Source organism: Podarcis cretensis (assembly GCF_951804945.1).
Source record: "Podarcis cretensis genome assembly, chromosome: 4".
NCBI lineage: Eukaryota > Metazoa > Chordata > Lepidosauria > Squamata > Lacertidae > Podarcis > Podarcis cretensis.
In genome coordinates, this window is record NC_137173.1 from 91,234,738 (window position 1) to 91,261,395 (window position 26,658).

General features: G+C 42.3%; 2 long non-coding RNA genes across 3 annotated transcripts in view; one reads left to right on the forward strand and one right to left on the reverse strand.

Moving 5' to 3' along the window:
• Window positions 1-26,658, reverse strand: part of LOC307214524 — a 296,482-nt gene that overhangs the window by 232,265 nt on the left and 37,559 nt on the right. The gene's annotated exons all lie outside the window — the stretch shown is intronic.
• Window positions 17,037-20,630, forward strand: LOC307215484. 2 transcript variants are annotated; one of them, XR_013838526.1, is made up of 3 exons: window positions 17,037-17,111; window positions 20,135-20,297; window positions 20,455-20,630. It is a non-coding gene; the product is annotated as an uncharacterized lncRNA (long non-coding RNA). The 2 variants fall into 2 exon arrangements; XR_013838527.1 differs by having other exon boundaries at window positions 17,044-17,115.

Below are 26,658 nucleotides of genomic sequence, written 5' to 3' on the forward strand. Positions count from 1 at the left end.
TCTGGACAATATCATTTATATATAAATTAAGCAATGCAGGAACTAGGATACAACTCCCTTTGTGGCTGGTAGGGATCCTGTGAGCTGTCCATTTGTAGAACAACGCACTTTCAGTACAGTGTTTTCATATAGACATTGATTCAAGAACAATAATCTTTTATCTATACTTGAAGAGTTCAACTTCAGTCAGCTTCAGCTAGGATTAAGTCCCCAACCCCGGCTAAGCCAAATATATGCTGGTGTGACTTGTTCATCCCAGTTCATTTGGGGCTCATAGAATCATAAGATCATAGAGTTCGAAGCGCCTTGTCCAACTGCCTGCAATGCAGGCATCCCAACTAAAGCATCCATGATAGATGGCCATCCAACCTCTGCTTAAAAAGATGGCAGAGACAAGGGTGGTGTTAGTCCCATAAAAGGGGAATTTGGGGTGTGGGGCAGGGGTGGAACCAGAGTGGTGTGGACTTAGGCTGGATTCTAAGTCTGTCAAGTTTAGTCACATGTCCTGGCAATAGAACACTACAGTGGTACCTGGGGTTACAAACACCTCAGGTTACAAACACTTTGGGTTACAGACTTTGCTAACCTGGAAGTAGTACCTCAGGTTAAGGGCTTTGCCCCAGGATGAGAACAGAAATTGTGCCACGGTGGTGCGGTGGCAACGGGAGGCCCCATTATCTAAAGTGGTACCTCAGGTTAAGAATGGTTTCAGGTTAAGAATGGACCTCCAGAATGAATTAACTTCATAACCAGAGGTACCACTGTATTTTAAAGACTAGTTTTCTCTCAGGCTTAGGCATTGCAGCAGCAGCTCTGCAGCTGAAAAGAATTTGGACTTGGGTCAGTTTACTCCAGCTTAATTTGCACCATCTTGCTTCAGACCATTTCCTTGCACATAGGATTGCTCTTTACATTTTTGATGTTGATATGCCCTGAGAGGCACTGGGTGATGATAAGTAGCCAATAAGATATTGAGTGATGTTCATTCTTTTGCAATTCAGTCCTCAGGTGTCTCTAAAGAACAGTCTGGAGAATCCTCTCTGACATGCCAAAAATTATGTAGAGTAAATTTCCCCGTCTGTTTCCAATAAAGTTAATGCGGTGAAAGCTCTGCAGGCTTTCAGAGACAGTTTTCAACAAATGATCAACCAGGGTCGGAATTCACTTGTCAAGTTTCATGGCATTCCTGTTCTGACTGGACCCAATTTAGCTATGGAGGGAAGCTCGGGCAAAATGTGTTATGGATTTATCTGATGGTGTCTGCAGAACAAGTGAATGCAGAAAAAATGTTTTCTTACCCATCTCCACTGTAGCCCTGAACAAGATCGACTCCAGTAAGGAGTAAGGAAATAACCTTTAAAAGGGGTGCGAAGTTTGAATTTAAGGATACATGGCATGATACTTAGCTATTTACGTGATATCTTCCATCATGTGCACTCAGGTGAAAAGTGAGGGGACCATTGTCTATGAAACACATGAGATGCATACTCTAACTCTAAAAAATAGCCCCAAAACTAGCTTAATGTGGCAATGTGACATTATATTTTTATACACATTGCCAGAAATGATCCTTTTCACATTCTTGTGTGTGTGTAGCAAGCTATAGCACAGAAAATGGAATATGGTAATATGTCATATTTGTGCTTCAGATGCTTCGGGTAATCACATTCACATAGCTCTAGATTGCTAGGAATAGGTAAGCAACGGCCAAATGGAGGACTGAGGGGCAAATATGCTCTTAACATGGCAGAATGTCCTTTTCAATTGTATAGAAATGTGAATTCTTAGGAAAGTGAGCTAAATTACATATGTAGTAAGATTCCCACATGATGTATCTTGTTGGTCGGGTCCACCATTGGAGGGAGATCAAATGTATGTATAGTTCCACATGCTTAAAATAAAAGGCACAGACATCTTTCTCCAAATCCAAAGTTGCGTATCAGGAAAAGAAGAAGAAGAAGAAGAGTTTGGATTTGATATCCCGCTTTATCACTACCCGAAGGAGTCTCAAAGCGGCTAACATTCTCCTTTCCCTTCCTCTCCCACAACAAACACTCTGTGAGGTAAGTGAGGCTGAGAGACTTCAGAGAAGTGTGACTAGCTCAAGGTCACCCAGCAGCTGCATGTGAAGGAGCGGGGAATCGAACCCGGTTCACCAGATTACGAATCTACCACTCTTAACCACTACACCATACTGTCTCTAAGCATTCTAAGCATTCTAAGGAAGTATACATGTCTCTCTGGATCTGTCTGTGTGTAATCTGTTTGTTTTCTTTATGCGGGGATCATTCAGTATGAAAAGGTACAACCTAGAAGCAGCAAATACAACATCTTTGGTTTCTGTGTCCATTTATTTATTTATTTGCTCTCGGAAAAGGTTGACTCTGGGAATATCATTTCTCTTACAATGCTGGTTTCCATTGGCATGATGGCATGTTCATCATTATGTATGGACCGTCCCATCAGTTTGAACATTTCTACACCATGGGAAGAAGGAATCATTGGAGGAAACTGAGGGAATACGGGGGCTGAAGGAGTAAGTAAACACTTTTATATCCCTATGCAAAAGCATTATTCTTCAAGCACTATTTGGCTGAAATCATTTCGTTCCTGTAGCAGTAGAACATAAAAGTTAATGCGGGCAATACATTGAGTCCCCTGAAGGTCAGGCTATGCAGATCCAATGACATTTTTATTTGATGATCACAGGAGGGGGGAAAAGATGGAGTGTGTCTCCGTAGCTCCACAGCAAACACAAATTTGATGCTGCACAGACATAACATATCTATGTGTTCAATAATGTTAAGTAACGGAAGCCATTATGCCCCTGCTTTAGCTTTCAGCTCCAGTCATATAAACAGTCAGTAAAGACGTCCTCTGTTTGCTACACAGCAAAGTTATGTCTGGCAGTGACAGATTTGTAACTCTCAGTGTGCAACATTTATTTGCAGAAGCAGAAATGGGGTGATTCCTCCTCCCCCCATCTCCATCTTGTTCCGCTGCACATTAATAGCCCCGTTCTAAAGCTGTGACCTCAGTACATCAACAGGCTGCTTTTGTCATATTGAGCCGCACTGTACATTTCTATGACAGCTGAAATCATGCGTTGGGAAAATATCACAAAAGCCTCTTACCGCTTCTGTATTAACATATGGGCCTGAATTAATTTAGAAATGCCTTTCAATAAAATGGCAAATGTGAGCACTTCATTTTAGTCAAAGTCAAGTGCTATTATGACAGAAAGGAGGATGGGATGAAAGGTTGATTAAAGCACTAACAGACTGAAGGGTTTGAAGGGGTAGATGCAAACAGTAACCGTCTCTCCTTGGGGGGACATTTGCTTGAAAATATGTGTGGTGAAAAAGTGGGGAAGTAGGGTGCCCTCAATGTTTCAACCCTGCACCAAGAGGAAATTCAAAATTTGTGTGGATGGATGGTGCCAGGGATGGGGAACCTCAAAGATCTTGTTTGGCTCCCAACAGCCTCTGCCAGCATGATGGTTGTGATTCGAGGACCCGCCCCCTTCGCTTGGGATAAGAAAGACACATGGACACAGTATTTTAGGTTTATGGGCTAGAAAAGGCCACAACTTTATTGATTACAGCATGTGAGAGGTATTGGCTTAGGCATCAGAATAACAGCAAAGTTGACTCCACCCACTCAGAGAGGGGTGACTCTAGCGGGGTTAATCACCAGTAGGGGGAGCCTGTTGATGCAAATACAACTGTAAGCCCTCCCCTAATGTCACCGGGGGTCATGCCATGGCCACCAGCCCAGCACGGCATCGGACAGGATCACGACCGCCGGATTCCTTTAACGGAATACCCAAAAGTGAAGGGGTAGGCAATGGCCACACCCTGTCCCTTCCATACACCAACCACACGTTCCAATGCCTAGCCGCCAATATCAAAAAGTTGTGACGAATTGCTAGGAGGTAGGCGGGAAAAACCAAGCGGCTGGTGCCAATTTGCCAAATGGAAAAAAACTCCTACCAGGCCCCCTAGGCAACCAGGGTAACCAACCATAGGTCCTTAGGAAGGTCAGGCGCCGAAAGCATGACTAAAGGGAGGGTGGGTGGGTGACCCGATGGAGATCCCGGCAGCGCGATGAGGGAAGGGGCTGCCGCAGCCGTGTTTAAACGGCTAAACCCCACCCCCAAGCCCGCCGCTGATAGGCAGGCTTACTGGGGGCATGGCGCATTGTGAATGGTTCCCGATCACAATGCCTCCCCTCCGTGAGGAGAGGATTTATGGAAACCAAAGTCCAGAATATCTGAAGAGCCACACCTTCCCCCAGCCCTGCTCTGTATAATCAGGAATTAATGATGATGATGATGATGATGTAGCATTCAATACCTGCAGGTCTCAAGGGAGTTACAACATAAAATCACAATATGAAAGCACACAACACATAATAAAAACAGCCCAAGAACCCCGCTCCCCAACACATTTTATAAGGGCATTGGATGTCAGTCAGCCAAAGGCCTGGTTAAAGAGGAACATTTTTGCCTGGCACTTACAGGTGTATAATAAAAGCGCCAAGCAAACCTCATTGGGGAGAGCATTCCACAAGTGGAGAGCCACTGCAGAAAAGGCCCGTTCTGGTGTTGCCACCCTCTGGACCTCTCGTGGAGGGGACACATGAAGTAGGGCCTCAGAAGATGATCTCAGGGTCCGGGGTAGGTTCATATGGAAAGAAGCTGTCCTTGAGTTCTTGCAGTCCTGAGCCGTTTAAAGCAGAATTCTCAATAATGGGGAGAATTCAAAGCACATTCAGCTTAGACAGTCTGACGGGCAGTTGGTGGAACTGATTTGCAGGGCCAGCCCAAAGCACTTTGCAGCCTCAGAAAGAATTGCAAATGGTGCCTGCCCAAACCCACCCTCAAAAAAAAAACAAACAAGAATTAAAACAGGCAGGCAGACATGTATCTCTGCTTTTCCTTACCCCCAAGACACAGCATTAATACCTACTTGGTTTCCCCACAGTCTGCATGAAGACCTTGGGGTCACAGACTTCAGGCTTTAAAATTTCGGCTGCACCTCATTGCATCTCCCAAGATGCAAAGAGGTTGAGGGAATGGTCTTTCATATGTGGTGGACTTGTAAAAGAGTTAAAGAGTAATGGGAAATGATATTATGAAACTGAAAAAAAAGTTAAAAGTACTTTACCAAAAAAAGTACTTTCCCAGGTGTCAAAAAAAAGTTATTTATTTATGACATTACTGTGGCTCATGTTTTGTTAATAATAATAATAATAATAATAATAATAATAATAATTTATTTATACCCCACCCTTCCCGATTTAAAAAACGGGTTCAGGGTGGCTAACAGCAAATATAAAACATTGATTAGAATGCGACTTAAAAACAGCATAAAACAGTATAAAATACAACATAAAATGCAGCATCAATATTAATAAAATTCAAAAATTCAAGGGTCATTTTGGGGGAGGAAAAAAAAACCCGTCAGTAGGCGTCAGATGATCACCAGGGCTAACTGGCCAAGTTGGTCCTACTAGAGGGAGCAAGGAGACCAGGGAAGAATTTAAATGTGGGTTCCCAGAAAGGGTATCTTCATAGAAGAGGAAAGCGGAAAAGGGAATAGAGGATCAGGCTAATTCAAATTGAAGGCCAGGTGGAATAGTTCTGTCTTACAGGCCCTGTGGAAGGAGATCAAGTCCTGCAGGTCCATAGTCTCGTGGGACAGAGCATTCCACCACAGCAGAGCCATCACTGAAAAAGCCCTGGCCCTGGTGGAGGATAGTCTGGCTTCCTTAGAGCCTGGGATCTTTAAGCTATTATTCATGGACCTTAGGGTCCTCTGCGGGACATACCAGGAGAGGCGGTCCCGTAAGTACGAGTATCCTAGGCCGAAATGAGCAAGGTCCCAACCAAAGAAGAATGGCAACTTAAATTGACATAATATGTGCAGCTTGCAGACTTAACATATAGAATAAGAGAACAAGAAGAACATACATTTAGAGAAGATTGGAAAACGTTGTGGTTCCCCCTGTGGCAGCCTCTCGGCTCATTGATCATTGTGGACAAACTGTTCATGCTGCCATAAATTCACCTCTGTTACTTGGTAACTATAGTTTGTCAGGAATTCCAACAAGTAAACATGGCCAGGGCAGTTGGTCATGTTTCAACGGAGGCTCCAAGACAACATGGTCTCTCAAAATACATCCTTGGAATTAGAGCACAATTCACAAAGCTTGCTTCGCTGCTCATGGGGTTGCAAAATGGCTTTCTTCTGGATGCTTTGGGAGGCTTCAGTTCTCTGTTAAATTGTTAAATATGAGGTGCCAACTGGGCCATCTGTCACAGGTCACCTGAGGCTGGTCACATCCTAGTGGAGGGAGGGAGACTTTGCCAGCCTGATACCTGGGTAATTTTCAGGAGACGAAAGATAAAGGGATGATAGATAAAGGGATGATAAACTTCCTGACAGTAAGAGCTGTTCGACAGTGGAATTTGCTGCCAAGGAGTGTGGTGGAGTCTCCTTCTTTGGAGGTCTTTAAGCAGAGGCTTGACAACCATATGTCAGGAGTGCTCTGATGGTGTTTCCTGCTTGGCAGGGGGTTGGACTCAATGGCCCTTGTAGTCTCTTCCAACTCTATGATTCTATGATAGGGCAGAAAGTGATATCGGCTGATAGTGGATCACATATTTAAAATATTCCTTAATATTTAAAACTCCATTAAAGCAGAAACGTTGGTAGAGGCATGGTATTCTTCCCTATACGATGATATTTTCATCTATACAGGAAAATAATTGTGCGTTGAGAGGAACACTTCAGCATGCAACTCTTTGCCTACAGTGGTAAGGTAAAAGATAAAAGTAAAGGACCCCTGGACCAGTCAAAGGCGACTATGGGGTTGCGGCGCATATCTCGCTTTCTGGCCGAGGGAGCTGGCATCTGTCCACAGACAGTTTTCCAGGTCATGTGGCCAGCATGACTAAACTGCTTCTGGCACAATGGAACACTGTGACAGAAACCAAAGCACACACAAACGCCATTTACCTTCACGCCACAGCGGTACCTATTTATCTACTTGCACTGGCGTGCTTTTGAACTGCTAGGTTGGCAGAAGCTGGGACAGAGCAACGGGAGCTCACCCCACCGACCATTTGATCGGGATGCCCAAGAGGCTCAGTGATTTATACCACAGCACCACCCGGTACAGCTCTGGGAAATGAAGGGGGGACTTTATCACTTGATTCCATTGAATGCATAAACTTGCCTAAGGCCTATATCTGCTCAAGCCAAAGAACGATTTGCTAGGAAGTAGCCTTTGTACCAGGAAGAGGAACCCCGACTTTTGTGGAGAATCTGAACCATCCACATTTCAATACATTAAAACCTTTTAAAATTTCAAATCATGATGGAACTGCAAACCCAATCTGCACACAGAGAGCGATGATGAGGGTATAGCACTGGAATGCATACTAATAGCACACATTGTTAAATCAGTAATCTTGATTTTGACAGGTAATCAATGTCTCATTTAGTGCATTACGCTACCTTTTAGGTAACAAACCACACACACACACCAACTCAGAATTGTGCACCTCTGAGTATAAGCTTTCAAAATGGTCACTGCAAAAAAAAATTGGTGTCAAAACTTCCCTCGTCTGTTCATAGACCATAATTTGTGACACAATACTCTACATATTTGCTCAGAAGTAAGCCCAATGAGTTGAATAGGATTTACTGTCCAAGGTTTCTGCAGAACTACCTAGGCATTTGATTGCAAGAGAGGTCACAATTTATTTTATTTTTTATATTGTGCTTGACTGACTGCTCTGCTCTCAGTCAGCTCTGCTCTAATTGAAGTTTCTCTTAACCTGTTGTAGTTTGTATAATATTCCAGCATGACATGGTTTCCCTTGAAAATGAGCAGCTGAAGTAATATTCAAAATAAGGGGAAACACAAACTCTGATTTACTAATTGACTGAGGAAATTATTTTTTGTCGTTGTAAACAAAGCTAATCATGCAGATACGGCATGCAAAAGTACAAAAACAATAAAATGAAGATCTGTATTAGCAGCTAGCTTCTCTCTCGCTCTCTTCTTCTCTATATCTTGGGAAAGGATTTATCTATCTATTCTCTAAGGATTCAGACACCACTCAAGATATCATCACACCAAATAGAGCGAATCCAGGCTAAAGTCACATTTCAGTCCACCATCTTGATTCAAAATGGCACCCACAATCTAAATGTAGATGGTGACCACGGCTTCTACCACTGAAACCTTCATGCCAAATATCTTGCAGCATATTTTTGTTCAGCACTCATATTAAAAAGCTCTCAAAGTACATTAAGGACTCTGTTTTCTGTTCAAGCTTTGAGTGCTTGGAGGGAGGGTTTACAGGAGTGTGGTGCTCCTGTTTGCTGCTAATTTATGTATATTTGACCTAATTTTCTGATTTTAATTGTTTTATTTTACCTTAAAGGGCACAAGGTCAGGGACAAGATCTTGCCTTTTGGTTAATGGCATGTTGAACCACAGTTGTTGTTAGCCACACAAGAGTACCTGAAGTTTGTATGGTCATGGCTTCCAAATACATGTCAATGACATGTGCAATGGGGACACGTTTGTTTATTTCCTCTATGCACCCATGTGCTGTAAATTTAATGGTTGACTGATAAAGCTCTCAGAATCTTCTTCAATATGTACTGCTTCTGCATGATAGCAGTTGACATTTATTCAACAGCTGAGCAATGGTTGTTTCATCATTTTACTGTGATGGCAATCTCTGTTAATGGATGGTATCAGCTACTCGGTGAAAGATCTTTCTAATTTGACTTTAAAATCATTCAAAATGTGTAACTCATGGAGCTATAAATGATAAAGAAAGTGCATACCACTTGCTAGATCCCTGTGCTGCTGGCAGAATAGCACATTTATTCTGCTATTTCTTTCGACGATAAGAACCGGACTCAATTCACTACCACTATGCCGTTCTCTTTTCATTTACTTATCATTCAGTAGCATCACTTTTCACTTTTTTATCACTTCAGAGCATTTCCAGATGTTAATATTTTCCTACACAACTTGTGACCCATCAAGTTGTGACCCATCAACCCTATGTAGCAGGCCCACCAGAAAATTATGGCCTGCTTCCATGTCTGACTGTCCTCTTAATATAACAGTGATAGGAAAGCAGAAGAAAAGAAAGTTTATGGAGTACCTAGTTGCCACTAGGTACAGTAGGTATAGTTAAAGCTGTGGTTTTCCCAGTAGTGATGTATGGAAGTGAGAGCTGGACCATAAAGAAGGCTGATCGCCGAAGAATTGATGCTTTTGAATTATGGTGCTGGAGGAGACTCTTGAGAGTCCCATGGACTGCAAGAAGATCAAACCTATCCATTCTGAAGGAAATCAGCCTGGAGTGCTCACTGGAAGGACAGATTGTGAAGCTGAGGCTCCAATACTTTGGCCACCTCATGAGAAGAGAAGACTCCCTGGAAAAGACCCTGATGTTGGGAAAGATGGAGGGCACAAGGAGAAGGGGATGACAGAGGATGAGATGGTTGGACAGTGTTCTCGAAGCTACAAGCATGAGTTTGACCAAACTGCGGGAGGCAGTGGAAGACAGGAGTGCCTGGTATGCTCTGGTCCATGGGGTCACAAAGAGTCGGACACGACTAAATGACTAAACAACAACAACAACAACAGTAGGTACAGCCACTTTCCCCATTTTTCAATGTCTCTCCCTTTTAGCTGTACTTAAACCTCTCCCTCTTCCACTTCTCAGCTGCCTCGCGTGAAAAAGACAAAGGATCAAATAGTCCACAGTACTGTGCCTTCTTGTTTAAAAGTGCCATCTTCCTCCCCATTCCTACATCACAGCTTAACTCAGATTTCTATCATTGGTTAGGAACTGGTTGGATGCAGATGAATGGTTGGGGGGACCAGCTGGAGAACCCCAAGGGAAGAAGTCTCAGAGTCCAGGAGTGGCGGCGAGGCAACAACGAGTGCTCAGAGGGAGGGGCCTGGGAGGATGAAGTGTCAGAAGAACACGCCACCACTGGAAGTGTCAGAAGCTGAAGACGTAGCAGGGCTTAGTGAGCAGGGGGAGTCTGTGACAGAGAGAATTCAGAATCAGGTGCAAAAGCTGAAGCAGGAGAGGAGGGGGGGCAACAGAAAGAGATGAGTCAGGCTGGTGAAGAGACACAGGTGTCTCCCCCTCCTGCTGCAACAAGCTCCCCTCTCCCAGAACCAAAAGAGGAATGAAACAGGAGAGCAAAGACATGCACACAGGCACAGTCTCAGATTGCTTGGGGAAAGACCTATAGAGGAGGGGACTTTAGGCAGTTGTAGGGAGGTGGGGATCTTCAGCCTCAACAACTGCTTCATGGGGCAAGCTCTACTGAAGAAGAGTTGCTGTGCTCATTAGGTTTTGCAGATCCTGGTTTTGCTAATAAAGAGTTAACATCATTTACTTTGTGTGATTTACTGCTGGCTAACTCCTGTCATCAGTGTTTTAACCACCACTGGAGGTTCTCAGTGTCTCTCCATTTTTGTTCCCATGTCTTAGCTACTTCTATTGTGCAACCTGCCTTTACCTTTGCTCTCCTATCCTACCCTGAGTTCATGCAAACCCAGAATTGTGATGAGGCACTACAAATCCGCCAATGGAGGCTGAGCATTGGCATTCTTTCATTTATATATATATATATTGAGAGATATCACTCTGAAAAGAGTACTGGAAAGTTGAGATGCATTTCTTACTTACTCTGCAGTAGTTTTTCCTAGTCCATTCTACAACTACTTGTCAATAGCAGTACATTATCACGTTTGTATTAGTGATTGATAAATCTGCCCATTTCAGTTTCTCTTAGTTTCTCTCCCACCCCCCACTATTAAATCCAGTTCACAAGAATGTTGTGATTTCTTTAAGTCCTCATGAAAAACCATCAGGATTTTAGTATGCATTTTCGCTACTATACACATTTTTGAAAGCAATTTTCCCTAATGTAAAACATTCTGAGTGTCACTTTCACAAATATTTATGCACAATTAACCCCAGCATTTATATTGGTGTGTGTGTGTGTGTGGAGTCTGATAAAAAAATCAGAAAAGTGTGGACTTTGAAGGATATCTGCATTTTGTTTTAAATATTGTTTCCAGATACAATTAGGAAGGCCTACATGAAATGTGGACCAAATTTCTCCCTCATCCTTATGACCTTTACACATATGCATATATTCTACTTGACTTCTGGGAGTGCCTGATATAGCATGATTTCAACCTAATCATAATCCCATCAAGATTTGTCAATTTGAGAGAGGGAACAATTTCTCACTTGATTTGTTTCTCTATTCCTATAAATAGCTGTAAATCTCTGAACACCATGAATGGAAGGTAGATGTAAATTTGTAATACCTACTTCCCATACTTCCAATGAAGAACATTTGTCATCATCTAAAAGCAATGATAATCTCTTTTCAGATTATTTTGTAGCTGAGACGCTGTATCATCTGATGATTAACCTGATTAATGTTTCGTTGGAGCATTCTGTTGGAGTAACTGGGAATTAAGCAAAACGAGACCATGCTGTATGCACAGTGACCTTTCAGGAACTCAAAAGAAAGCGTGTTTATTTGTATGTGTATTTTCATAAATGGGTCCCCCAATCTCCACCATTTGAAGCTGAGAGAGACAAAAGGGAAACCATTTATGTTTAGCCATGAGATTCAGCTAGCATGAGAATCCCTGATTGTCTTGGCTGGGTGATTCAGACCCTTGGTTCATATTTTTTACAATACAACTTTATTGTCTCTACACCCACATACTAAGCAACAACTGTAAAGTTATGGAAACAAATAGAAGGATCTGGGAATGTGAGACCATGCTAGGACTCTCTGGGGCTCTGGGATGCTCTGAACCTCACTTAGAATCATAGAATCATAGAATCATAGAGTTGGAAGAGACCACAAGGGCCATCGAGTCCAACCCCCTGCCAAGCAGGAAACACCATCAGAGCACTCCTGACATATGGTTGTCAAGCCTCTGCTTAAAGACCTCCAAAGAAGGAGACTCCACCACACTCCTTGGCAGAAAATTCCACTGTCGAACAGCTCTTACTGTCAGGAAGTTCTTCCTAATGTTTAGGTGGAATCTTTTTTCTTGTAGTTTGGAGCCATTGCTCCGTGTCCGCTTCTCTGGAGCAGCAGAAAACAACCTTTTTCCCTCCTCTATGTGACATCCTCAGACCACTTCTGAGCAACCTGAAAAATAAAACTACATTATGAAGATCAGATTATTATGTCAAATTCCATATGTAATTTCACAAATACTTATGTGTTGTGATAAACAACAGGATTCTCCTCTGAAACCGATTTTCATATATGTTATTGTTGGTCCTGAAATGTACATAACAATAAGCAAAATGTGAAAACAGAGAGGACAAGCCCATGATCTCTAACTTATCATCACTAGTTTTCCAGGAGGATTTCTGATCTTTCCTCATTTGGTTCTTTGAAAAATGAAAGCTGAGATCTTGTAAATTGAAACAAAGCAAGAGAGCTTAGAAACTGCACCCTCCTCCGTCACTTGGTGGCCTTGAAATAATGAAAGGTCAGGGTTAGTGGTCGTCTGTCTCCATAATTTCACTAGCAATTGGCAAATACAATTTAGAAACTGCCAAGGAGTGAAATTGATCTTGCTTCAAGGGGAGAGGGAGTATCCATCACTTAGGATTCCTTTACTCATATGTCACAACAAAAGTGAATTCAAACACATTGGTTGCTCACCTTTCCTTCCTGAGAATCTACTCTTCAGTGATCCTCACATATTATCAGTAAAACTGAAATTGCTGCACACATCAGGATAGGCTCACCTGAAGTTAATGTGCATTGTAGATGCTTTGACTGCAATCCTGTGCCTTCTGGATAATAAGCTGAGAAGTGGATCTTCATAGGAGTCAAGCAGAACTCTCCTCCACATTGCCATTATGGTGGTTGGCCTTTCCCATGCCAGGTATGCTCCAATGTAGCCAGGGAATTGGCCAGGGACTCTGCTTATGCATCCAGAAACTAATTCTTTTATGGGTGAAGTGCAAGTGGACCTCTGCTTACCATGAATTACCTGAATGCATTGGAATTTGCCATAAATATCAAGAGCTCACCCAGTGTGGTAGCAGCATGGAAGAATAGGGACTTCTGTGACCTTCATGACAGGCCACTCCATGTTGTGCTTCCACAGAGGGGAGGCCTGACCCATTTCACTACCTAAGGCAAAATGGGAATGTGTTGTTCCCTGCCCCTGCCATTGCTGTGTAACCCCCACTTCTGCTGTGGGGTTTTGTTGCCCAGCAACAAAAGCACACAGGTGTATGAGGCAGCCCTGGTTGTTGACATTTTGCACCCCTAACAATGTTGCACCCGAGGCAACTGCCCCTGTGCCTCCCCATACTACGCCACTGTCTCCACCCCGGGGCGGGGAAGATGAGTGGTAAAGCCAAGTGCCAGAACACTAATGGAGTGGGAACGCATTCCCCCATTCATCAAAGTGGTGAGGCAAGTAGGGTGCCATCTCTTGCACTTCGGCCACCTGAGGCAGCTGATTCACCCTGCCTCATGGGCTGGCGGGCTCTGTGTCACAGACACACACGTATGAAGGTAGCAGGATTGCAGCATCCAGAAGTGTTCACAGCTTTTGAGACTATGCAATGAGGACCTCTCCTTTCTCTCCTCCCACTGTAGCTCCTACATGCCTCTGAAATATTCAGTGGGGGATCTCCCCAGCCTCCAAGGCAGATTTTGGTTCTGGGCAAGAGATTTCAACAGGAGAAGAGAAAGGTGAATTCCCATTACAGGAGCAGAAACATCAGTCTGTCTGACACTGGATGCCCTCTATTTGTCTACTTCAGTGGTTCCTAAACTGTGATCCACAGTCACCCGTGGTCTCTGAGTTTCATTCAGATGGTCTGTAGATTTGTGGCTGAAGATGGAAGACAACTCATCCATTGCATGGAATATTCATACTGATATGAATTGATTTGCATTTCTTAATTAATTTCTTATACAGTTATATCTCAGGTTACAGACACTTAAGGTTTCATTTCTTCGGATTACAGACCGCCAAAACCCGGAAGTACCGGAACAGGTGACTTGTAGGTTTTGGCGGTCGTGCATGCGCAGAAGCGCTAAATCACAATGCACGCATTCACAGATGCACCACTGGGGGTTGTGGACGCTGTGGGTTGCGAATGTGCATCCCACACAGATCACGTTCGCAACCCGAGCGTCCACTGTACTGTATTACAATTATATTGTATTGCATTTTATGAAATTCAAATTGCAATATAATAAAACACAATAAATAAGAAATAAAGGAAGCAATAAAAACCCAATTAAAAGCCATGCAACATCTATAACTACCCACTGCAATTGCTACAACAGGCAGAAAACTCATTAAGTGGTCCAGCAGGACCCGCAACAATTTCAAGTGGTCCATGGGGCTAAATGTTTGGGAACCACTTCTCTACTTCTTGTGTGCAACGAACAAGGACAGTTAAAATATGTCCTTCAGACAAGTTATACTTTAAAAAAATACCAGTTTATCCTTCAAGAAAAGATGTCCTTTGACAATGCATGCATTTAAGAATATAATCTATTACTACAGACCCTTTATTAGAGGCCGACAGAAAGTATTATTGAAGGGGGAAGGGGGAATAAGCCATGTTAGAAAAATATGTTTTGCTACATTGAGTTTAAATGTGATGTTCATTGAATTGTAAGGGGAATGTGTTTCTTCAGGATGCTCTAAAACATTATCCAATGATGAACATCAATTTGACATGCTGTCATTGTATGCTTCATGACTTGGATGAGGTCTGCACGGCAACAAGTGTAAGGAGCAAAGACACGATCACAAAAGGCTAAATGTCATAACATTTGTTTAAAGTAATTTCTGCATTAACATTGTTTTCTTCTTCAGGTTAGCTTTGACTCCCCCCCCCCAATAGAATATGTTGTCTGTAACCCAACACAGAAGTGAGTGTCCTTAAACCCAATGGGTTCTATGCAGAATATGATGCAAAAGTAGACATATTCAGTGCTTTTTTTCTGGGGGTATGCAGGGGTATGCATACCCCTAAATATTTTGTGAATCAATGTAGTGGTTCTCAACCTGTGGGTCCCCAGATGTTGTTGGACTACAACTCCCATCATCCCTGAGCTCTGGCCTTGCTAGCTAGGGGTGATGGGAGTTGTAGTTCAGCAACATCTGGGGACCCACAGGTTGAGAAAGGCTGATCTAATGGGAGAACTCTCTCTATATATATAGAGTTTCTTCTCTAGCACGGTGAATCATTAGTTTAGTTGCTACCCCCAATGATGGCCTAATTTCATGTCACGGTATTTCCTGAGTTTAAGACAGTTGGAGGATGGATGGCAGCTAACAGATTGAGGTTGAATCCTGACAAGACAGAGGTACTGTTTTTAGGGGACAGGGGGCATGTGGGTGTGGAGGAGGCCCTGGTCCTGAATGTGGTAACTGTGCCCCTGAAGGACCAGGTGCACCACATGGGAGCCATTTTGGACTCACAGCTGTCTATGGAGGTGCAGGTCAATTCTGTGTCCAGGGCAGCTGTTTATCAGCTCCATCTGGTACGCAGGTTGAGATCCTACCTGCCACGGACTGTCTTGCCAGAGTGGTGCATGCTCTAGTTATCTCCCGCTTGGACTACTGCATTGCGCTCTATGTGGGGCTACCTTTGAAGATGACCCGGAAACTACAACTAATCCAGAATGTGGTAGCTAAACTGGTGACTGGGAGTGGCCACCGAGATCACATAACACCGATCCTGAAAGACCTACATTGGATCCCAGTACGTTTCCAAGCACAATTCAAAGTGTTGGTGCTGACCTTTAAAGCCCTAAATAGCCTCAGCCCAGCATACCTGAAGGAGCGTCTCCACCCCCATCATTCAGCCCAAACACTGGGATCCAGCTAAGGGCTTTCTGGCTGTTCCCTCACTGTGAGAAGCAAAGTTACAGGGAACCAGGCAGAGGGAAGTGGCGCTTGCCTTGTGTAACGCCCTCCCATCAGATGTCAAGGAAATGAACAACTATCTGACTTTTAGAAGACATCTGAAGGCAGCCCTGTTTAGGGAAGTTTTTAATGACTGATGTTTTAATGTATTTTTAATATTTTGTTGGAAGCTGCCCAGAGTGGCTGAGGAAACTCATCCAGATAGGCGGGGTATAAATAAAAACAAACAAACAAACAAACAAATATAATAATAATAATATCACACGGAAGCAAGTTTTTAATGTGTGAAGTAGGAGTTGGAATCTAGCACAGTGATTGGTTCGTTTTGTTGTTACCACCTCCAATCGTGGCTTCCTTTCCTTTCCTGGTGTAATGCATGTTCTTTGTACTTTTGTCCATCTATTGTATTTATTTTTCCCGATTTTAACTATAAAATGGTGATTTTCTTAAGTGAAAATGTCAGTACCCCTAAACATTTTTTCTTTTAGAAAAAAAAAACCACTGGATGTATTTGTCTGGGAGTAAGACCCATTGAACCCAGTGGGGCTTGCTTCTCAGTAGATATGCATAGTATTGCACATTTAGGTGACTTTAGATCCTGTTGAGAATCAGTGGGGAAATCTAGGCACTTACAGAGCAATTCTAACTACCCACTGGCTTTTTGGTGTGGTGGATGCTGGTGCTCCCAGTGCTCTGCCACTCACAGTGGCAGAGGAAAAAAATGGGAAGGCGGGCAGATTGGTCCCATGGCAACTGGTGCCAGCTATGAGAGAAACTCTGGACCCACTCCAGCCCCTTCCTTATCCTTGGAACAGCTGATTTGGGAGCTTAACACTAGGGGGGCTGCTGTCCACCTGCACATTTGGCAAGAGTACAGCTACACTGCCAGAAGTGTGATGCCTTCACTCAATTCAAAGTTCCCACAGCTTGAGGGTGTGTGTGGATTGCATCCCTAGTCAGTTTCAGTTAAATATAAGTTCCAGTTCCACCAACCTTCACTTGCATGGAGCATCTAGAACCCTAATCTTCCAGGGTTCTAAGCTGTACAATGACTCTCCACAAATGCATGTGTGCACTTCAGAAGTTTGAGACTGATATGTGGGGCAGGTTGTTTTTTTTTTTTTTAAAATACTTTTTATTCGTTTTTCAGACAGATAATAAAAACAAAACAAGATAAACAAAAGAAAAACAAAAAAATCAAAACACACAAAACAATTAGAACAATATAGCTTCAAAATCACCATTTCATACCCTTCTTTCTTTTGACTTCCCCATACCTCCCCATCCCTGCATCCTTGTTTAATGGTTCTTTAGCAACCCTTAGGTCCATTGTCTTAATTCCCTTTCATAAAGTTTCCTTTAGTTTTTTTTTTAATTACTGCTGCAATTCTTTACCTCTTACCCCCTGACATCTTAACATTCCTCAATTTTACAATTGTTTTTAAGATATATTTTAAATTTCTTTCAGTCCTCTTCCACTGTCTCTTTCCCCTGGTCACGGATTCTGCCCGTCATCTCGGCCAGTCCCATAAAGTCGATCACCTTTTTTTGCCATTCTTCCAGAGTAGGTAGTTCTTGCATCTTCCAATACCTTGCCAGTAGAATTCTTGCTGCTGTAGTGGCATACATAAAGAAAATCCTATCCTTCTTTAACACCACTTGGCCAACCATGCCCAAGAGAAAAGTCCACTTAAGGACCTTTTCTTAGGAAAAGTCCACTTAAGGACCTTCTTAATTTCATTATAGATCATTTCCCAGAAAGCTTTAACCTTTGGGCAGGTCCACCAAAGGTGGTAGAAAGTGCCTTCAGTCTCATTACATTTCCAACACTTATTATTAGGCAAATGGTAAATTTTTGCAAGCTTGACTGGGGTCATGTACCACCGATAGATCATTTTCATAATATTTTCTTTTAAAGCATTACATGCAGTAAATTTAATACCGGTGGTCCATAACTGTTCCCAGTCAGCAAACATAATATCATGACCAATATCTTGTGCCCATTTAATCATTGCTGATTTCACCGTTTCGTCCTGTGTATTCCATTTCAACAGCAAGTTATACATTTTTGATAAATTCTTAGTATTGGATTCCAACAATTCTGTTTCTAATTTTGACCTCCCTTTCTGGAATCCTATTTTCCTGTCCTGTTTAAATGTCTCATTTATCTGATGATAATGCAACCAGTCTCGAACCTTGGGCTTTAGTTTCTCATAACTCTGAAGTTTAACCCTTTCACCATCATATTCTAGAATCTCATGATATTTTGGCGATATGTGGGGCAGGTTGGCAAACTTATTTCACACTGTGTGAATTAGTTTTACTCACGAGTAGAATGTATAAGGAGGGATTCACTTCCTCTAGACTGGGGATCTGAAAACTTGAATTCCCCAAACATTTTGACAGCCTTAAGTTTGATCTGGAGAAACCAAAGGACAAAATCTGTGTTCATCAAATACACATACGTGGTCCTTGCACTATTGTTAACTTTTGATGGAAGACAAAATAGCCTTTGCTGTCAGTGTAATCTTGTAAGAATGGAAAAGCCTTCAACCATAAGTGGAAATCTATAGTGTGAAATCAGAGAGTTGGAAGTAATTGCTCTGTGACCAGAACACCTCCTAAGAGCAGACAAAATTATGAACATGGAAGGGAACAAAGATTGGTGATGAAATTAAATGAAGAATTAAAGAAGGGTGGGGGGGGGAGTGATTTTTCAGAAAAGTCTGTGTTCCTTAAACTAAACAGTAAATCCTAACCTGGCATTTGCAAAATTCAATACATCATTGCTACAGTTGTATATGCAACCAAACTGAACTATATAATATCTAGTTCTTTCCTTCCTTTTTGCTCAGTTCTTTGAAGGACTGGAGCAGATTTACATAAAGTTTATTTACAGTTTCCTCCTCCCCCCCCCAAAAAAAAATCCTTCACACCAGCCCTCAAAATAGGATATATATAGATAAATTGCTGGAAAAAGTTTTACAATGATGCAAGTGGGAGCGGGGGACGTGAGGGAGTCCAAAGAAGCTTTGAAAATATGTTATGATACATGTCACATTGTTTATTATTTTTGCACTTTTGTATTTAAAAAATCTCAATAAATATTTTAAAAAAAACAAAAAAAACAAAATAGGATATATATATATATTTAATATATTATTGTGAAAGTCTCAACTTTTTCTGAAAGAAAGAAAAGTAAAGCACCAGTCTCAAGGAGCCCTCAGTCATAGCAAAGAGAATAATTTCATCAGGCTCAATCTTCTAGTGCCTGTAATGTTTCCTCTGGTTCCAATTCCATTTAAAACACAGGCTTACAGATGCACCAGAAGATTTGGGTTTCAGCCATAATAGGAATCAATGTCCTTCAGTTAAGGTCCTACTAAAAATATAAAATAAAAGGCTGGACGTAAATTGTACCAGAGCTGACAAACACTCAACATCTGGCTTTTGACAGCCCCCCTACTGTTTATTTCCCGCTCAAACAGTTTGGCATAAAAAATTATAGACAGGAGACCCCTGAGTAACTCTAATTTAAATCAATATCTGACGCAAATGCTGATTTGTATTTGACGTGAAATGGGCCAAAGCATTCATATTGGCTAAAGCCATGGTCTGTTTGGTCTCTGCCACTTGACTTTCAATTGTGTCGGTAACATATAACTTTGGGGGGCACTGAGCGAATCCATTTTGTGCTTATCCTGAGAGATGCATGACATTGGCTGTGTTTAAACTTTTTAATCAAATCTAATGTCTCCCTGAAATTCCCTCCATGCTTTGTTCTGCCTCATTGTGAACACAGAAAAGTAAATTCAGCTTTTCCCAGGTAGTTATCTTTCTACAAGTCTGATCATGTCGAGTCTCCTCTTATTATAATTTCCCATACTTTATCTTTGGCTCTCTGTTGCATAAAGATGCCCTGATTAGCACAAGATTTATTGTGGTAACCTATGTGTGTCGAATATCAACAATATGGATAATGGGTAGGGGCTTTTTTGGTTGTTGCTCAAATTCCCACAACCGTTTACATTAACTCTGAGCCATTTCTTCCTAAATGGAACAATAAGGATCTGTGAAATTGCGTTGAGCCGTGATTGAATTCTCTCATAACGATGCTTTCGTTCAGCCACCTCCAACTGTGAATGAAAAGAATCCAAATCTAGAGTGAGATCTGACATCACATTTTTCAACTAAGCGATGGCTCCTGGAATGAGCAAGTGAGAAGAGGGAAAGCAAACAGAAATACAATTTCCCCTGAAAAGAGACCTCAACTCTGAACTGAAGAAAAAGTTAAGTGCTAAGAAAATAATGGTCTTCGTTGCATTTGTTTTCTGGTGGGGAAAATTTTTCCCCAGAGGTCATGGGTAAAAAAGAAAAGAAAAAGGAAGATAATATTGGTGAAATGCAGGAGTTCTAATGTTTGTCTTCTTCTCTATTGACCACCAGAGCATCATCATGACAGGCTGCAAAGTGGTGACCATTTTGGATATTGTGATTAAAGAAAAAGGTTGATTGTTTCCTGACTCATCCTGCATTGAAACCGAGAGGCAAGGCAAAACACATGAGGCTTCACCTCAGTAAATACGATAAACTAATAAATAAATTCAGCCTGTGAATATGCAGCCTGAGAGCCACATTTCATGTTTGGGAAATTTTCAGAGGCAATATGTCAATTACTGTATAGATAGGACTAGAGGCAAGACATGGAGGTGATGAATGTTACTCTTGCCATTGTTCATTCCAAGCACACAAAGCCAGCTGTTTTGTGTTTTTTTAAAAAATCATTTTTATTTGATTTTACAATACAAAATTATTTTTTTTAAATCAAGTACATAACCATATACAGAGTTTCCTCCAAATCTCAGGACTTCGCCCCACCCCTTCCCTGGAGTCCCATTTTAAACATTAAAAACTGCATATTCTTCTGCACTCTAACTATTATATCAATCCATATTTTCCATGGTAATTGTTACACTACAAGTGAAATCAAAATCCTGCTTACAGAGGTCTCCTGGATAAGTTATAAAATTTCCCCATTCTATTGTAAAGTTTTTGTCCTCTTGGTTCCTGAGTTTTCCAGTCAACTTTGCCATTTCAGCATAGTCCATCGCTTGGTTTGCCATTCTTCTCTGGTTGGGACTTTGTCTTCTTTCCATCTCTGGGCTAACAGCATTCGATCGGCTGTTGTTCCATACATAAAAAGTCTTTTCTGGTTCTTTGGAATGTCAGTACCTGTATTTCCTAATAAAAACGCTTCTGGTTTTTTAAACCAAAGTTATTTTGAACATTTGTTTTCATTTCATTGTATATCAGCTCCCAGAAAGCTTTTGCCTCCTTACTGGTCCACCACTTATGATAGAAGGTACCTTCTTTTTCTTTACATTTCCAGCATGTATTTGTACTTGTCCTATACATTTTTGCCAACTTAGTAGGAGTCAAATACCACCGGTACATCATTTTCATGTACAGTGGAACCTCGGGTTACAAACACCTCGGGTTACAAACACTTCAGATTACAGACTCCGCTAACCAGGAAGTAGTACCTTGGGTTGTGAACTTTGCCCCAGGATGAGAACAGAAATCGTGTGGTGGTGGTACGGCAGCAGCGGGAGGCCCCATTAGCTAAAGTGGCACCTCAGGTTAAGAATGGTTTCAGTTTAAGAAAAGGCCTCTGGAATGAATTAAGTTCATAACCAGAGGTACCACTGTACAGTGGTACCTTGGGTTACAGACGCTTCAGGTTACAGACTCCGCTAACCCAGAAAGAGTTACCTCAGGTTAAGAACTTTGCTTCAAGATGAGAACAGAAATTGTGCGGCGGCAGTGGGAGGCCCCATTAGCTAAAGTGGTACCTCAGGTTAAGAACAGTTTCAGATTAAGAACGGACCTCCAGAACGAATTAAGTTCTTAACCTGAGGTACCACTGTAATTCTCTTTCACAAAGCCAGCTGTTTTTAATCATTCGCACAACTCTTCATTCTCCACCCAGATGATGAAAAGTTAAGCAAGGTAAAAAGCATTTAAGAAGGGCATGGGGATGTCCAGTGAACATGGCCTAGAGAGGGAACTTGGAGAGTCCTTAGAGCCAAACAGAGAAGTTGAGTGTTCCCTACCCATAACATATGGCAATGTATTCTGTGGATTGTGGGCAAACATTCATTTAGCCTTGTTCACAGACTGTGACTAATATATTAAAGAACAAGTAACATATGCATAATGGTCCACAACATTTCTTTTTCCCCTATTCTTCTCAAGAAGGGGGAAAGGCACGCCCAAACCAAATTTCTAATTCAAGAAAGCACATCTTTCCAGGCATGAATTAGCATTGTTGCCATCTCTTTTATGAGTTTTGATTCTCATTAGAGATCATTACTCTCTTGAGATAACGTACATCTCGCAGACAATCTAAGCGATGCCTCCTCAACCTTGATTGCAGTTTTTGTATTCCCAAATTATTGTCTGTGCACCAAGATCGATTAAGAATATAAAAAAGGGATAAAAAGCCTATGGTCTTGCACGACAAATTGCCTCTAAATTGTCTTGTGGATAAAATAACAATGAGGATCAACTTCTCCTTTCATTCTCGAGTGGGTTTAAAGTTGAACAGAAAAATCTGACTTGCATTAACCTCCAGCTGATAGAGAAGAGTGGAGGTAATGAACATTTTTAAGGCATTGTAATGTTTCATAATACATGTTTATGTGCTGATATAATAGCTTAAGATAAGAATATTTAATAATGTGTAAAAATGCACCTTTCTCTTTATAGCATTGAATTTGTAATACATTCTGAAATGAGGTAGTATCATGAGCATAAGCTTCACATAATTGCAGTGTTATCATATTTATTTCAGTTAGGAATTGGAAGTTTCTGGTTATTGTTTCAGACTTAAATGTTTAATGCAGGGTTTGGAGCAATGGCGGAACGGTGAACAAATGCACAAGAAAGAATGCAAAAACAAACGAATGAATGAATGATAGCATAATTCAATTAATCAATTAATGGAAGAATTCATTCATGTTGTTGTATGAGTTCTGCACAATTAATGGCTATTTTAATAAATGGCTCAAGACAGTGGAAGAAGCTTGTGGCCTCTCTCACAAGACCAGAACTGCAGCTGGGGTATAATAAAATTGACCTTGCCACTTAGCAGGATAAGACAAATGGCCAAAGTTGTTAATTCTTAAATGACTAAATACTAGGTTAACAGTCTACTGGACCACACAGCATCTGCCACATTTGGTTCAGGATTATCTAATGGATCATATTCTCCCATACCAGATTGTCCACTGTCTAAGTTCTGGGGGAGTGTCCCAAAAGAAAGTTTTTTTTCAGTATAATAATAATAATAATAATAATAATAATAATATTTATACCCCGTCCATCTGGCTGTGTTTCCCCAGCCACTCTTGGCATCTTCCAACCGAATATTAAAAACAATACAGCGTCAGACATTAAAAACTTCCCTAAACAGGGCCACCTTCAGTTGTCTTTTAAAAGTAAAATAGTTGTTTATTGCCTTGACATCTGCTGGGAGGGGATTCCACAGGGCAGGCGCCACTACCGAGAAGGCCCTCTGCCTGGTTCCCTGTAACCTCAATTCTCACAGCGAGGGAACCACCAGAAGGCCTTCGGCGCTGGATCTCAGCGTCCGGGCAGAATGATGGGGGTGGAGACGCTGCTTCAGGTATGCAGGACCGAGGCTGTTTAGGGCTTTAAAGGTCAGCACCAACACTTTGAATTGTGCTCGGAATTGTACTGGGAGCCAATTAAGATCTTTCAGGATCGGTGTTATATGGTCTCGGCGGCCAGTCCCGGACACCAGTCTAGCTGCTGCATGGTGGATTAATTGCAGTTTCTGAGTCACCTTCAAAGGTAGCCCGACGTAGAGCACATTGCAGTAGTCAAAGCGGGAGATAACTAGAGCATGCACCACTCTGGCAAGATAGTCTGTAGGCAGGTAGGGTCTCAGCCTGTGTACCAGATGGAGCTGGTAAGCAGCTGCCCTGGACACAGAATTGACCTGTGCCTCCATGGACAGCTGTGAGTCCAAAATGACTCCCAGGCTGCGCACCTGGCTGCGCACAGTTACCCTATTCAGGATTAGGGAGTCCTCCACACCAGCCCGCTCCCTGTCCTCCAAGAACAGTACTTCTGTCTTGTCAGGATTCAACCTCAATTTGTTAGCTGACATCCATCCTCCAACTGCCTCCAGACACTCACACAGGACCTTCACTACCTTCACTGGTTCTGATTTAAAAGAGAGGTAGAGCTGGGTATCATCCACATATTGATGAACAACCAACCCAAACCCCCTGATGATCTCTCCCAGTGGCTGCATGTAGATGTTAAAAAGCATGGGGGAGAGGGCAGAGCCCTGAGGCACCCCACAAGTGAGAGCCCAGGGGTCTGAACACTCATCCCCTACGACCCTTGCAATACCCTTGCATCGTAGAAAACAAGTTGTCCCCTCTCTTGTTATCCTCTCCTGGATGACATACATACATACATACATACATACATACACAAATGAGTGTGTGTGTCAGGCTTTCCCCTTGCCAATTTGATATCTTATCTGGAGATAATTGTTTTATATGTCTTGTATGCTTCTGCAGTCTGCCGCACAATATTGTATTTGACGATACTGTTGTTGATTGTGAAATTGTAACCTATTTCTTGTAAGCTGCTTTAAGTGATAGAGGCACATGAGAGAAGCAGTGTGAGGAGAGACCTGGCCAGGACACAGGCCCCATGCTTCACAGTAGGCCATAAAATGAGCCCCTGGTGCTCTAACCCAGGGTTCACGTTTTTGCCAAAAACCTAGCTACATCCAATTCACACAAAACTGGTGTGAAACTCCTGCAAATTGCCCCCTGCAACATTTGGTAGTGGAAACCTCACATTTCACGGAAGGGCATAAAATGAGCCCTTGGTGCCCTAACCCGCTGGGTTTCTGTTTTACTGAAAACCCGACGTGTGATTCACTCCCAAGTGCCGCCAAATGCTGATAAAAGGCCCCCTGGAATGTTTGGCTCTGAAAACCCTATGTTTCACAGCAATCCACAAAATGAGCCCTAGGCACCCTAACATGCAAGGTTACAGTTTTGCCAAAAATCTGATGGCATCAGAATTACTCCAAAGGAGAGCCAAAGGCCCACCAAGGGCTGCCTGCAATGGTTGGCCATGAAAAACCCACATTTCCCAGCATCCCACAAAATTAGCCATCACTGCTCTAACCTTTTCGCCAAACATCCGATGTCATCCGATTCACTCCCAAGTGGTGCCAAATGCTGAAATAAGGCCCCCTTCAACATTTGAAATTGAAAACCCCATGTTTCACAGAGGTTCAGAAAATGAGCCCTTGGTGCCCTAAGTCACAGGGTCCCAGTTTCACTGAAAATACGTTGTCAGATTGAAACCAAAGCAGCCCCAAACTCTGATAAAAGGCCCCCTGCAACGTCTGGCACTTAAAACCCCATGTTTTGTGGCACCCCGCAAAATGAGCCTTCGGCGCCCTAACCTGCAGGGTCACCATTTCGCCGAAAATCCACCATTGTCTGATGCACTCTAAAGTGGTGCCAATTCCTTGCAACCCCCCTCTGCAATGCTTGGAGGTGAAAACCACACATTTCATGGCACCCCAAAAAATGAGCCCTCAGCACACTATCCTGCAATGCCACCGTTTCTCCACAAAGCCCTTGTCAGTGAAAATTACACGTTTCATGTTACCCCACAAAATAAGCCCTCGGTGCCCTAACCTGCAGGGTCATGGTTTCACTGAAAATCCTATGCTCAGAAGACTCTTGGACTTTTGTGCTGGAGAGTAAGAGTGGAATTTTAGAAGCTCTTGTTTAACCCCCCCCCCTCAGACCCGGGAGTGTCCTGTATGTGAGCTGGAGAAAAAGGAACAGGAGTTTGACAGCTGTCAAAGGAGCTGTCAAACGGGCAGTGAAAGTAAAAATCTTATTATTTAACACTTCTCTGGACTAAATTTGTTACAATTGAACTAAAGAGGTTGGGAACAAAGTAGTGAAATAACAAAGTAACGGACTGTTGGGAAAGGACTATTAAGTAACCAGAATCCCCCTAGGGGAAACATTGAAACACTACAATGGCTGCAGATGGAAAATTACAGGCAGAGATAGAAAGAATGTTCCTTCTCGTGGGAATTTTGCAGGAGCAGACTACGGCTATGAGTAAACAACTTATAACCTTGAATTCTAAAATAAGTGACTCTGCTGAATGCACAATGGACTTGACCGGAAAAAAATCTGCAGCTGAATTAGAAGAGATAACTTTGGAACAGGAGGAGGAACAAGGAGTGGAGCATGTACAGATGGAGAGTACCAACCAGAAGCCTACATTGTTAGAACACAAAGAAGAAGACTTTTGGATTACAAATCTGCGAAAGATACGAGAGAGGAGGGAGGAAGCCCCCGGAACACTTGGAATACTTGAATTTAAAAGAAACAAGAAATATGATTGGGGCTTCCTCTTTGAGTATGGAAGATCAGTTGACCTTTCGCAGCAGCTGTTACCAAGTATTTTGGATGGAAGAGAATCTGATGAGACTGAGCCAGAACTCCTTCGAGACCTGATGACCAACAAAGAGGGCTACCAACAAAATCGGCAGAGAGAGACTGACAGAGA